The sequence below is a fragment of the Cebus imitator genome, unplaced genomic scaffold, assembly GCF_001604975.1.
Source record: "Cebus imitator isolate Cc_AM_T3 unplaced genomic scaffold, Cebus_imitator-1.0 Scaffold647, whole genome shotgun sequence".
NCBI classification, from domain to species: Eukaryota; Metazoa; Chordata; class Mammalia; order Primates; family Cebidae; genus Cebus; species Cebus imitator.
The window spans coordinates 746,379-761,103 of record NW_016107962.1 but is presented as its reverse complement, the minus strand read 5'-3'; the positions used below and the strand labels follow the sequence as shown (position 1 = coordinate 761,103).

Genomic DNA, 14,725 nt, shown 5'->3' with positions numbered 1-14,725 from the left:
ATCACTACTCTCGGCAATTAAGGGAGCAAGAACACACACAGGAAGAATAGGCATCTTGAACAAGGCAGTATCAGTTGGAGAACTCATACTATTTTCAAGCTAGAGACGCAATATTAATGAAAAAATGACATTGGACTTAGTCTTAAAAGGATCTAAACACATTCCGATGAATAAGCACCACACAGCACACAGATAAGTTGCATTAGAAATCAATAAAAGGCTTAGCTATGTTCATTGGAAAGACGCGTCTAACTAACTCTTGGTAAAAAGAAATTAGAAAACACTTAACTGTCACGAAAACAATAATACTCAACTTGTTGTCTTGGATGGAATTTTAACCCAAGAATATGAGAAAATAAGAAAAATGGAAATAAATTACCGATCAGAGGATATGACTGGGAGCATTCGACTCAACTTACAGCAAGTCCCTATGGTAACTCCAAAAACCTCCATTATCAACCCCCAAATTCCCTTCGATGACCCTACAGCCACCCTCCAATCACAAAACTCACAATCTCTCATCAAAGTTCTTGCAAAATACCTCAGCGTTGCTAAATGCTGAACCACGGAGCCTCGTGGGAGGTGCAGCCAAAAGCGGCCAAAGAGATGCTTCCGGCTTCCGGAAGCTCGCTTGTACTGCCAGTTTCTAAATGTGTCCAATTCAACAGGCTTGCTCAATACCTGGACGGAGCTGCTGTACCACCCAAGTTCAAGAGCATAGTTACAGAGAAACAATATATTATATGTGCACAGTTCCCACATTTTGTTTTGGCTTCGTTTTATTTATTTTTTTTCTTTTATTTTAGGTGCAGGAGTCCATGTGCAGGTTTGTTATATGGGTAAAGTTAGAGTTGCCAGGGTTTGGTGCACAAACCATTTCGTCACCCAAGGAGTGAATATAGTACCCAATAAGGAGTTTTTCAATCCTCACCCTCTTCCCACCTCCAGCCTCAAGTAGGCCCCAATGTCTATTGTTCCCCTCTTTGTATCCTGATGGGCTGGTGCATTACATTTTGTAGGTGATTTATCATTGGAGTATAGTATATAAATTGTTCCCCTTATCATTTCTAATTATGTTGAATAATTTCATATTATTACTATTTTCCTCTCTGTTATTACTATTATCATCATTATTATTATTATTTTTAGAGATGGAGCCTCACTCTGTCACCCAGGCTGGGTGCAGTGGTGCGATCATAGCTCACTGCAGCCTGGAATTCCTAGGCTCAAGTGATTCTTTCACCTCAGCCTCCCAAGTAGCTGGGATTACAGGCTATCTGCTATTATTTTAGTTATAAAGTAGGCAGTGAGAAAAACAAACAAAAATCACATCATTTTTAAAGTCAGAAAACTAGGAAAACGTTTATAAAAAGTGCAGAAAAAATGAGAACACGAGGATACAGGGAGGGGAACATCACACACCGGGGTCTGTCGGGAGGTGGGGGGCTAGGGGAGGGATAGCAGGGGCTGGGGGGGGTTGGGGAGGGATAGCATTCGGAGAAATAGCTAATGTAGATGACGGGGTGGTGGATGCAGCAAACCACCATGACACATGTATACCTACGTAACAAGCCTGCATGTTCTGCACATGTACCCCAGAATTTAATTTATAATAAATAAATAGAAGTTTAAAAATAAAAAATTGCAGGAAAATAGAAAGCTAAATGTAAGAAGGTAGGAATAAATTCATATTTGAAATTCATCTTTTATTACATGATCAGTAATTTAAAAAAAAAAAAAAAAGCTGTTAATGGAGCCTGACCTGCCGCTCGGCCCCCCAGTCTCCCGAGGCCGCCACCCCAAGGTCGCCACCCCAAGGTATGGCTCAGGTTATCGTCTCACTACGGCAGCGGCATGGCACAGCACACTTGACTTCATGTTCAGTGCCAAAGTTGATGATAAGACCATTCTAAAAGGGCTCCAGTCCATTTGCCAGGAGCAGGGTATGGTGGACCTGGTGGACACCTGCAGGACCACATCGCTATTTAGCAACCCACACAAACAGAAATGGCAGCTTTACCAATTTGAGAATTTACCCACATTGATTGGAGTTGCTGGACCTTCAGAGTTACTATGGTGATGTGCAAGGCAAAGAAGAGATCGACAGTCTTTTGAACAAAGGAGAAGAAAGAATGAAAGAATTGAGTCAAGACAACACTGGACAGATGAAGTGATTACCACCTATAGTTTCAGGAGGAGTCATCGACAGATATTGGCCCACCGCAGATGGGCACCTCGTTCAATATGACATAGATGAAGTGGTGTATGATGAAGATTCATCTTACTATAACACTAAAATTCTACATTTGAAGCAATTTGGAAATATCCTTAGTGGGAATGTTAATTTGGCAAAGATGATTTGGCATATACCTGGGCCATTATGGGCAGTGGCAAAGATTACATCAGCAAAGATGTACTCATTCTGGGAGGCAGAGATGGGGGCATATTGTGTGAAACAGTCAAACTAAAATCAAAGATGGTCACTATCATAGAGATTGATGAAATGGTGATTGATCAATGTAAGAAATATATGCAGAAAACTTGTGGTGATGTCTTAGACAATCTTAAAGGAGACTGCTATATGAGGTTCAGTACTGTATTTCTGTACTGAAGAGGTATGCCAAAGAAGGGAGAGAATTTGATTATGTGATTAATGATTTGACAGCTGTTCCAATCTCCATGTCTCCAGAAGATTCCACATGGGATTTTCTCAGACTGATTCGTGACCTCTCAATGAAAATATTGAAACAGGAAGGGAAATATTTTGCACAAGGGGAACTCTGTCGATCTGACGGAAGCCCTGTCTCTCTATGAAGAACAGTTAGGGTGCCTGTACTGTCCTTTGGAATTCTCAAAGGAGATGGTCTGTGTCTCTGCATACTTGGAATTGCGGGTATTTTACACCATTTGGAAGAAAGCTAAACCTTGAAGATGAATATCCTCTAATCACGTGTGCTGCAAATAGCCTTCCTGACCTCCGTATGCTGTACATGGCATCAAAATGTGTCAGGCAATTGATTGTGACTTCCTTAAAGTTTTCTTTTTTAAATTATTATTTTTAATTTTTTAAAAATGGAAAATGTATATTTTGATGAGTTTAGGGTGTTACGTTTTTGAAAGTCAGTTGAAGGATGGCTGGACAGCACAGCTGAGACTGCTAAATGCACTAATCCTGGAATGTGATTTGTGTTCCTTTTGATTTCTCTGTGGACTTTTTTTTGCTTGGGTCTTGGTACACCTTCAATTTGGATGTTTGAAGGAATGAACATCATTGTTTTGTTTTGAAGGGAAATTCTTGATGATGTTTCCTTCCCCCAAAATTGACTTAGATATTAAAATTTGGTGCTTATTATCAGGATAAATAGCGAATGCATGTGGGGCTTAATACCTAGGTGATGGTTTGATAGGTGCAGCAAACCACCATGGCACACGTTCACCTCTGTAACAAACCTGCACATCCTTCATGTGTGTCCTGGAACTTAAGATAAAACAAAAAAAACTAAAATACATTTTTTAAAATAAATAATAAGCACCGGGCATGGTGGCTCACCCCTGTAATTCCAGCACTTTGGGAGGCCAAGGCGGGTGGATCACCTGAGGTCAGGAGTTTGAGACCAGCCTGGCCAACATGGTGAAACCTCATCTCTACTAAAAATAAAAATAAAAAAAATTAGCTGGGCGTGGTGGCGGGCACCTGAAATCCCAGCTACTAGGGGTGCAAGGCTAAGGCAGGAGAATTGCTTGAACCCGGGAGGTGGAGGTTGCAGATCATGCCGTTGCACTCCAACCTGGGTGACAGAGGGAGACTCCATCTCAAAAAAATAAAAATAAATAATAAATAAATCAAATCTGGTACTTAGAGAGAAAATATGAATAGCAATTGCTTAGTTCAAATTACAAAAGAGACCCAAAAAATTGTTAATGGAGTAAATGCTCCAGTTAATGGCTGTCATTTTGTATGAAAATTAACAAATCCAGTCATTTACTGTTCATGCCAAACCTAGAAAATCATAGGAATACAGAACATTTTGAAATAAAGTGATGGAAGAAAATTTGCCAGACCCATGCTAATCAAAATAAAGCAAGGCCAGTGATATTACTATCGAACTGAAAAGACTAAGAAAAAAGTATTCATTGGAATTGAGAGGGCCCTTCCATAATGATTCCATTCACAATAAATATAAAAATTCTAATTTTGTATACACTTAAGAAAAATGGTGTAAAATAAATACAAAGAAAATATGTTAGAACAAATAGTAAAATAGAAAAAAACGATTATCACTGTGGAAGATTATAACCATACTGCTCTGCTAATTCCCACGGACCCTTCAAGCCTCTGCCTTGGCATCTCTGCCTGGGAAGCTCTCTTTGCTTCTTTTCCATCTGGGTGTCTGGCCTCTCTTCTGAATGAACTTATGGACATAATTATAATATAGCGAGGGCTGTTTGTTTTATTTTAATCTTGAAATGAAGAAGAAAATGTAGGTGTTGCCTGAACCTCTCACAACTGTTTTCTGTCTGTCTTCCCCACTAGAAATGAGGGCAGGGACAATGTCAGTCTTCATCACTGTCAGATACCTAGTGCCCAGTTTATTGCCTGGCACATGGGAGGTGTCCAGTAGCAATGTATCAGGGACCCTGATCCTCTGGTATTTTTGCAAAATGGCAAATTACTGTAATTTATATGGCTCCATATTATTTCTTACAGATAAAAGCAAATAAATGCTGTAATTTACACTAAAGTTACATTTAACTAACCATTGACAAAGTCAACATTTTAAAAATGTTAAGATCTTTGTTAAGAAGCTATTTTCCCTCATTCGAGCCTGGTGTCTCATGAGAGTGTCCCCAGCTAAATCTAAATCTTCACAGCTCATATCAAACTCAGTTTAGGGATTGGAGTGTCAAGTGAAAAATCCAAGCTGAACTCAGAATTACACTGTGAGCTAGCTCTATGTAAGAATTAAAGAAAGAGGAAAGAAACACCAAAAGCCGTTCAGCAGTTAAAGACAGGTTTATTTTGGAAAATAAACCTGAGAGGGACTTCTAGCTGAGTTAGGACAGGGGCACTCTCTCTTACAGACTAAGAGGTTTTTTAAAAATTTTTTATTTTTTCATTTTGTTTTATTTTTGTTCAGGAACTAAGACTATAGGATAATTTTCTTTCAATGCTTATGGTAAAAATCTACATGGTTACAAAGAAAGGTTCATCAGGACCTTTAGAAAAAAAAATAGAAAAGTATTGCTTTTTAAAAATTTTTTTACTTTAAGTTCTGGGGTACATGTGCAGAACGTGCAGGTTTGTTACATAGATACACATGTACCATGGTAGTTTGCTGCACCTGTCAGCTCATCTCGATTTTAAGCGTTAAGTATTTGTCCTAATGTTCTCCCTCCCCTTGCCCGCCACCCCCTGATAGGCCCCACTGTGTGATGTTCCCCTCCTTGTGTCCATGTGTTCTCATTGTTCAACTCCCACCTATGGGTGAGAACATGTGGTGTTTGGTTTTCTGTTCTGGTGTTAGCTTCATCCATGTCCCTGCAAAGGACATGAACTCATCCTTTTTTATAGCTACATAGTATTCCATGGGGTATATGTGCCACATTTTCTTTATCCAGTCTATCACTGATGGGCATTTGGGTTGGCTCCAAGTCTTTGCTATCGTAAATAGTGCCGCAATAAACGTACATATGCATGTGTCTTTATAGTAGAATGATTTATAATCCTTTGGGTATATACCCAGTAATGGGATTGCTGGGTCAAATGGAATTTCTATTTCTAGGTCCTTGAGGAATCGCCACACTGTCTTCCACAATGGTTGAACTAATTTACACTCCCACCAACAGTGTAAAAGTGTTCCTATTTCTCCACATCCTCTCCAGCATCTGTCTCCTGACTTTTTAATGATCGCCATTCTAACTGGTGTGAGATGGTATCTCTTTTTGAACTTTTTTTCATATGTTTGTTGGCCACATAAATGTCTTCTTTTGAGAAGTGTCTGTTCATATGCTTCATCCACTTTTTGTTGTTGTTTGTTTTTTCTTGTAAATTTGTTTAAGTTCATTGTAGGTTCTAGATATTAGACCTTTGTCAGATAAGTAGATTGCAAAAATTTTCTCTCATTCTGTAGGTTGCCTGTTCACTCTGATGATAGTTTCTTTTGCTGTGCAGAAGCTCTTTAGTTTAATTAGATCCCATTTGCCAATTTTGGCTTTTGTTGCAATTGCTTTTTGTGTTTTAGTCATGAAGTCTTTGCCCATGCCTGTGTCCTGAATGGTATTGCCTAGGTTTCCTTCTAGGGTTTTATGATTTTAGGTTTTACATTTAAGTCTTTAATCCATCTTCAGTTAATTTTTGTAAAAGGTGTAAGGAAGGGATCCAGTTTCAGTTTTCTGTGTATGGCTAGCCAGTTTTCCCAGAGCCATTTATTAAACAGGGAATCCTTTTCCCATGGCTTGCTTTTGTCAGGTTTGTCAAAGATCAGATAGTTGCAGATGTGTGGTGTTATTTCTGAGGCCTCTGTTTTGTTCCATTGGCCTATATATCTGTTTTAATACCAGTATCATGCTGTTTTGGTTACTGTAGCCTTGTAGTATAGTTTGAAGTCAGGTAGCATGATGCCTCCAGCTTAGTTCTTTTTGCTTAGGATTGTCTTGGATGTACAGGCTCTTTTTTGGTTCCATATGAAATTTAAAGTAGTTTTTTCTAGTTCTGTGAAGAAAGTCAATGGTAGTTTGATGGGAATAGCATTGAATCTATAAATTACTTTGAGTAGTGTGGCCATTTTCATGATGTTAATTCTTCCTATCCATGAGCATGGAATATTTTTCCATTTGTTTGTGTCCTCGGTTATTTCCTTGAGCAGTGGTTTGTAGTTTTCCTTGAAGAGGTCCTTCATGTCCCTTGTAAGTTGTATTCCTATGTATTTTATTCGCTTTGTAGCAATTGTGAATGGGAGCTCACTCATGGTTTGGCTCTGTGCTTGTCTATTGTTGGCGTGTATAGGAATGCTTGTGATTTTTGAACATTGATTTTTTATCATGAGACTTTGCTGAAGTTGCTTATCAGCTTAAGGGGTCTTGGGGCTGAGATGGTGGAGTTTTCTAAATATACAATCATGTCATCTGCAAACAGAGACAATATGACTTCCTCTCGTCCTATTTGAGTACCCGTTATTTTTTTCTCTTGCCTTATTGCCCTGGCCAGAACTTCCAATATTATGTTTAATAGGAGCAGTAAGAGAGGGCATCCTTGTCTTGTACCAGTTTTCAAAGGGAATGCTTCCAGATTTTGTCCATTCAGTACGATATTGACTATGAGTTTGTCATAAATAGCTCTTATTATTTTGAGATATGTTCCATCAATACCTAGTTTATTGAGAGTTTTTGCCATGAAGAGGTGTTGAATTTTATAAAAGGCCTTTTCTGCATCTACTGAGGTAATCATGTGGTTTTTGTCATTAGTTCAGTTTATGTGATGAATTACATTTATTGATTTGAGTATGTTGAGCCAGCCTTGCATCCCAGGGATGAAGCCGACTTGATTGTGGTGGGTAAGGTTTTTGATGTGCTGCTGGATTCGGTTTGCCAGTATTTTATAGAGGATTTTCGCACTGCTATTCATCACAGATAGTGGCCTGAAATTTTCTCTTTTTGTTGTCAGACTAAGAGTTTTTAAGGATTCAGGGCGAGAGAGTTTATCAGAGGCTTGGATTGCTTTTGTGTCTCTTTGTTATGCTTATCTGGGAGGGAGAGCTGTGTGTCTGTTCACATACACCTTCTTGCAGCTTCAGGCATACCCGAGTCTGCTTTTAGCTTCCTTATCTTAGTGCACCTGAAGGGAAAGGAATGTGTTTATTAAGGCCCACTGTTTTACTGGGGCCCATTTTATGAGGGTGAAGCTTGGCAGTTACCCAGGAGACTTCCCTGGCTCCTCCCTCTGTGCCCGAGCTCTCTTATCTGTGTTTTACCGTCTGCTCTTTCTGGCTGCTTATTATTAGAAGAGAAATGATTTCCTTGAAATGCATGAAGCTGGAAAGGCAGCTGGAACTTAAAGTGGCAGTGTTTGTCCAAGATCACAGTGCTCCTGCACTGTCACTCTAAAGAAAGTGTTACCTGTCTGTGGCTGTGAAATTTGATAAATAGTACTTACACTATCCAAGCTAAGGTGTGTTTTAGATTTCCTTTGAGTTATTTTCCTTTAAATTGTTCTGATATTAGGGATCTGTGCCCCTATCACTGATCACTGTTTCTGATCATGAAATTGCAGAAAATGAAGCAGCAGCCATTGTTGTGGCCCTCACAGATGCATCATCAACAGCTTTTTGATCCTCGTCACTTCTGACTTCAAACCTACTTCTCTATTGTCTCCTGTCTCTTTACTGCTGTTTTTCTTTCATTCCTAATTCCATAGCCCTAGTTCAGGTTTCTCATATTTTACATCATAATAAACTCCTGTCTCTGAGATGTGGATGGCTAATCCAGTTTGCCTCCAAGGTCATCTTCCCAATGGGCTACGGATTAAGAAATATATCACCATCAGCCAGGCACAGTGGCTCACAACTGTAATCCTAGCACTTTGGGAGGCTGAGATGGGTGGATCGTTTGAGCCCAGGAGTTCGAGACTAGCCTGGGCAACATAGTGAGTCCCTGTCTCTACAAAAAATGCAAAATATTAGTGGGCATGGTGGTGTGCATTTGTGGTCCCAGCTATTCAGGAGGCTGAGGCGGGAGAATGGCTTGAGTCTGAGACATTGAGGCTGCAGTGATCCGTGATCATGCTAATGCACTCCAGCCTGGGCAACAGAGCAAGACCCTGTCAAAAGAAAGAAAGAAAGAAAAAGTCACGATCGTCCTTAGGAATCTTTCCTGGATCTCCAGGATATTCAGGATCAGGGCTCCACTCTATAGCATGTCTTTCCAAGTTCTCTATGACAGGGTCCCACTTGCCTGTACAAAACAAGTCCTCTTCTCAGGCTCTCTAAACGTCAAACAACCAGGGAGTATTCGCTCTCTTGTTGATCCAGCATGGGCCTCCAAGTTCAGGGTTTTTATGGAGGCTTGCCTTTCTTTCTCTTTTGCCAATTCCTGCTCACCCCGCAAGACTAAGCTTTGGCATCATCATCTGGAAAACTCTTATCTACTTCCTTTCTAACTGGGTGATCTGCCCCTCTTCTGAATGCACTTGTGAGCATAATGATAAGAGTGATAGATATGAATTTTATTTTCTTGGAATTATAAAGGACGGGGGAGTGTTGTCTGAACCTCTCCCATCTGTTTGTGTTTGTCTATTTTTGTCTATCAACATTCAGCTTATCTTACAAGACTCATCTCAGATGCCTGCCCCACTGGGAAGCCTTTTTCAGACCCCTTGCTCCTCCTTCCTCAGTTTTCCCACGGCGTTTCTGTCATTCTGCTCAGTGCTGTTGTGTACTTTACAGGTTCCTCTCCTCCCAGCACTGTGCTCCTGCAACAGTTGCTGGTGATTACTGACTTACAGCTTTCATCTCTTCTGACTGCCCAGATACACTAGATGTTAAGTGTTTTGTTGGCAGACTGGCACATCCTGAGAGGCAAACACTAGATTGGCCATCCAGATTGGATGGAACAAGAACATGAACCATCCCAGGAACAGATACTCTGAATTTAACCTTTTTCTGCAGACTGTTTCTGTACTTGTAATTGATTTTTATAATGTCCAATGTATCAGTATTTTCTGTTATAATCATGCCTTGGGTATCACATCTAAAACTCTTTGCCTAACCTAAGGTTACAAAGATTTCCTCCTATGTTTTCTTCTAGAAGTTTCATAATTTTATATTTTATCAATAGCTCTATGATCTGTTTGAATTGATTTTCATGTAAAGTGTTAGGCTAAGTTGAAGTTTGTCTTGTTCTTGGTTTTGTTTTTGTATATGGATATTCCATTGTTCAAGCATCATTTATTTTTATCTTATTTTAAGTTCGGGGATACATGTGCAGGATGTGCAGGTTTGTTACATAGGTAAATGTGTACCATGGTGGTTTGCTGCACCTAACAACCACCATCTATGTATTAAGCCCTGCATGCATTAGCTATTTTTCTTGATGCTCTCCCTGTCCCCGACCCCCTCCATCACAGGCCCCAGTGTGTGTTTTTCCCCTCCCTGTGTCCATGTGTTCTCATTGTTCAGTTTCCACTTATAAGTGAGAACATCCAGCATCATTTATTAAAAAGACAATACTTTCTCCATTGAAATGGTTTTGTACTTCATTAAAAAATTAGGTGACTAAGGCCAGGAATGGTGGCTCCCATTTGTATCTCAGTGTTTTGAGAGGCCAAGGCAGGAGGATCACTTGAGACCAGCCTTGGCAGCATAGTGAGACCCTGTCTCTACAAAAAACAAAAAATTAGCCAGATGTGGTGGCATTTGCCTGTAGTCCCAGCTACTCAGGACGCTGAGGTGGAGGATCACTTGAGCTCAGGAGTTGCAGGCTGCAGTAAGCTATAACTGAAACACTGCACTCCATCTTGGGCAACAGAGTGAAACTCTGTGAAAAACAAAAATGTTGTCTAGAGGAGGATTCTGGAAAGGTGGTGGAGTAGGAAGCACCAGGAATCCATCTCCCCATAGAAATAACAGTTACACTGACATAATCTGTCTGACATAACTATTTTGGAACTCTGGAGTCTGTCAAAGACTTGCAATTTCCAGAGGAAGCCTAAATGGTGAGTTGCAGTTAATTTCAGTCAATTTAAGCTCTTAGCACAGTAGCAGCTCCCCACTGCTGACTTTTTATCCCCGTGGCAGACAGCTGTGCACATGTTCTTGGAGCAGCTTGCACACAACTTGCAGGAGCGGGGTAGGCCAAAAGAACTCTGTCTTCCAATATTGGAATCTGTGCTTGGATCACTAATCACTGATCACAGAGTTGCAGAAAATGGATTCGCAGCCATTGTTGTTACACCTCCCATTACTGTTGAAAGCCGCACCTCCTGGAGGTTGCAGTGAGCCAACATCATGCCACTGCACTACAGCCTGGGCAATAGAGCAAGACTCTGTCAAAAAAAAAAAAAAAAAACCCACAAAAAACAAAAAAACAAAATAAAAACCTCACCTCCCATCCACCCACCCCCACTGATGTGATTTCCAGGAGATTTAAAGGGTCAGTGCCTTTCTCTCCCATTTTTCTCTTCTTCCCCTTTTTGGGAGCCAGGCATAATACACTCAACAGCAACCATACATATGGGGGAAATTAGAGAGTCACCACACATGCCCAGGGGAAGGGACTCAGGCTTAGTAAACACCTGAGAAGACTGAGTTTACACCTCAGATTAATCCTCAGCACAGAGACAGCCTACAACAATTACATAAATAAACAAGTAAATAAATAACAGAAAATCTTGGGGAAATGGGAGAATCTGATATACAGAGTTATCACATTAATACATTTGAATGTCCAGTTTTCAATCAGAAATCAGAAGACATACAAAGAAACAGGAAAAATATGGCCCATTCAAGGGAAAAAGATAAACCAACAGAAACTGTCCCTGAAAAAGACCTGTCAGCCATGGTCTGGGAGCAGTTATGCCCACACAGGAACCCAGCAGGAGGCACACCTATCTACCGAGAACCAGCTCAGGAGACCCCCACCCAGGTGGGCTGAAGGTATTGAGAGGCAGATACCCAGATAGCACAACAGAGTGGATCTATCCTGGGGACCAACAGCCTGAGAGCCTGCAGGGCTGACAGCGGGGCTGACAGCTCTCCAGACTGAAGGCCCTGAGCAGACTTTCATCCAAGTATTTATTTGCTCTTTGACAGGTGATTCTTGTTAATCCACAGATGTTCTACATATACACATAACTCAGGAATATACCAGTTAGGCAGCTGTTACCTGCCTACCACTGATTACAAACTAAAAGTGTCTTCCACAAGGGAACCATGGGGACAGGGTAAACTTAATGTTTCTCAATACCTATCCATGTTTCCAGAGGCAGACCTGCAGATATCAGTCCCGGCTGTGACCCTGAAGCAGCCCTGTGACTTGGTTCTAGCCTCTCTCAGCCACAGTCTGGAGCCAATCCTGCCTGTCCAGTGACCTACACAGTAACCCAGCAGGAGGCCATCCAGGAAACTGGTGGGAGTCACATGCATCCACACACCTGGTAACAAGGCTGCTGTCTGTGTACCCAACTGCAGACCTTGAAGTGGATCCTTGTCTCAACACCAGTCCCACTGACCAAGGTCCTGGAAGCAATCCTATCGGATCAGGCACCATGCAGGATCCACGCCTGCCTAGGACTCTCATACTAGACCCACCAACTGCAGACCCCACTGCATACCCAGCAAATAACCATGTGACCCAGCTAAATCCCTTCTTGACTGTGATCCCAGGAGCAATCTCATCACCCCAGATACCCTTAACCCACTATAGCCACAAAATTCTTTGTTTCCTTTTTATTTTTTAAAACTTATTAAAAATTCATTTATTTTGTAATCATTTTCTTCCTTCGAGACAGGGTCTTACTCTGTAGTCCAGGCTGGAGAGCAGTGGCACGATCACAGGTCACTGCAGCCTCAATTTCCCAGGCTCAAGTGATCCTCTGCCTCAGCCGCTCAAGTAGCTGTGACTACAAGCATGCCACCACAGCCAGATAATTTTTAAATTTTTTATAGAGACAGCGGTCTCATTATGCTGCTCAGGCTGATCTCAAACTCCTGGGCTCAAGCAATTCTATGACCTCAGTGTTCCAAAATGCCGGGATTACAGGCATGAGCCACCACACCAGCCAAGGTCTTTGCTTTCTTAATCTATCTCTGAGAATGAATTTTTAAATCATGGCGGCTGCATCTTCTGCACTCACTCCAGGAACACCCCTGGCATCCCTGGTAAAGATTTATTCTAAACCTGGAAAGTTACCTCGTGGTCTTTCCAGAAAAGGCTTATTGGATTAAGTCACCATTGGGATCTATACTCTAATGAAGATCCTAATTGTCAATGACCAGAAGACGGATCCTTTGAATTAGAAAGACAAATTTTATTTGAAATTTATTTGAACACAATTTTAGAGAACTCTTATTTTAAACTATTGGCTTATTGAATTTATGGGAAGATCAGACAGAACAAAGAATTCAGAAAAGTATTATGACTAGCCCTAAACATTCCCTTAATAAAATTAAAGAACAAAAGCAGACCTAGAACAAAAGTTGAAACCCACTCCCACTATAAATCCCCCTTCTCCACTCACACCCCACTTTGTCCCCAACTCCGTGTTCCTAACCCACCAGAGGATCTATTCACTCTCCACGCCCCTGATTTGAGCCCCACTCCTGAAAATCCAGCCCTATCTCCTCAGCCTCTCCCTCCTCCTCTATCTCCTCAACAAAATCCCTCCACTCCTCCAACCCCCGGAAAAACTTCTTAGACATCCAGCTGCCTTCTTTTATCTCTCTTTCCCTGGATGATTTACAAAAACCTCCTGATCTTAAAAGCCCTAATCAGGCCTGGTCTTAAAACCTGAAGCTTTGAGGTTATTTATGTAAGAACTGACTGGCAAGAAATAAATCTGGCACAGGCTCCAAGGACATGCAACAACGCTTGTTTTGCTGTGCCTTGAAGCCTCTCCTATTTCCCAGGGCTTTGTAATCAGACTCCATTAGCTCCAGACCTCCCTATGCAATGCCCTCTGAAAATGTATCCTGGACTCCCTTCTCAAAGAATTCATGTACCCTGGACAGCAACAGATATTTTAAATTACAAAGCTATTTTGTCCCCACTTTCAGAAGGACCTACCAAGTTCAGAGAATTGTTGGAGAGATCAGGGGCCATCTGTAACCCCACACATAGAGACCTTGACTGGCTGCTAAGGGGTGTATTTCCCTCTCATGATCAAACTGCAGTTATTAGACAGGCCAGACGGCCTCCTGGGGAAAGCTTCTCTCCACAGAGGGAACAGATGGCCGGAACCCCTCCCTGACCCTCCTGCAAATGAGGAGATCGCCCAGCTAGACGCTGATATTCAGGGTCTGTAGGGACAATATCAGAGGCTCTCCCTCCCAAGGCAAATTTTTCTAATGTTGAATTATGTATTCAGAATGAGGGATTTGTCAAGAGACGTATGCAAGGTTTTCAAAGGCGTACAGCATTAGATCTTGAAGCTCCAGGGTATAGAAATCTTCTCATTTCTGCTCTGGTTAGAAATCTTCCTGATATAAAGAGGCAACTCCAAAATAGTATAGTGGTTGGGCTGGTCAGTCTCTAAGCATTATAATAGAAGCAGCCACTCAATTATTTGAAAATAGCTTGCAAGAAAATAAGGGGAAAAAAACTAAAATTAACAGTCATCTTACAGCTTGAATTGTTACAGAAACAAAGGCAAACCTGTAAGAATGACTCAAAGTCCTTTCACATCTTTAGTCAGCCATAAGGTTTTTCTAGTTTACCTTCTGAAATTTGCAGATATTGCAAAAAGCAATTTTTGCAATCTACCCATCTGACAAAGGACTTATATCCAAAATCTACAAAGAACTAAAACAGATTTACGAGAAAAAAACAAACAAACCCATTCAAAAGTGGGCAAAGGATATGAACAGACACTTTTCAAAAGAAGACATATATGAGGCCAACAAACATATGTAAAAATGCTCATCATCACTGGTCATTAGAGAAATGCAAATCAAAACTACATTGAGATACCATCTCACGCCAGTTAGAATGGAGATCATTAAAAAATCTGGAGACA

The 14,725-nt window shown here is 41.1% G+C and overlaps 1 pseudogene; it reads left to right on the top strand.

The window, feature by feature from the left end:
- Nucleotides 1–1,750: 1,750 nt before the first annotated feature.
- Nucleotides 1,751–3,054, top strand: LOC108295521 (annotated as a pseudogene).
- Nucleotides 3,055–14,725: the final 11,671 nt, after the last annotated feature.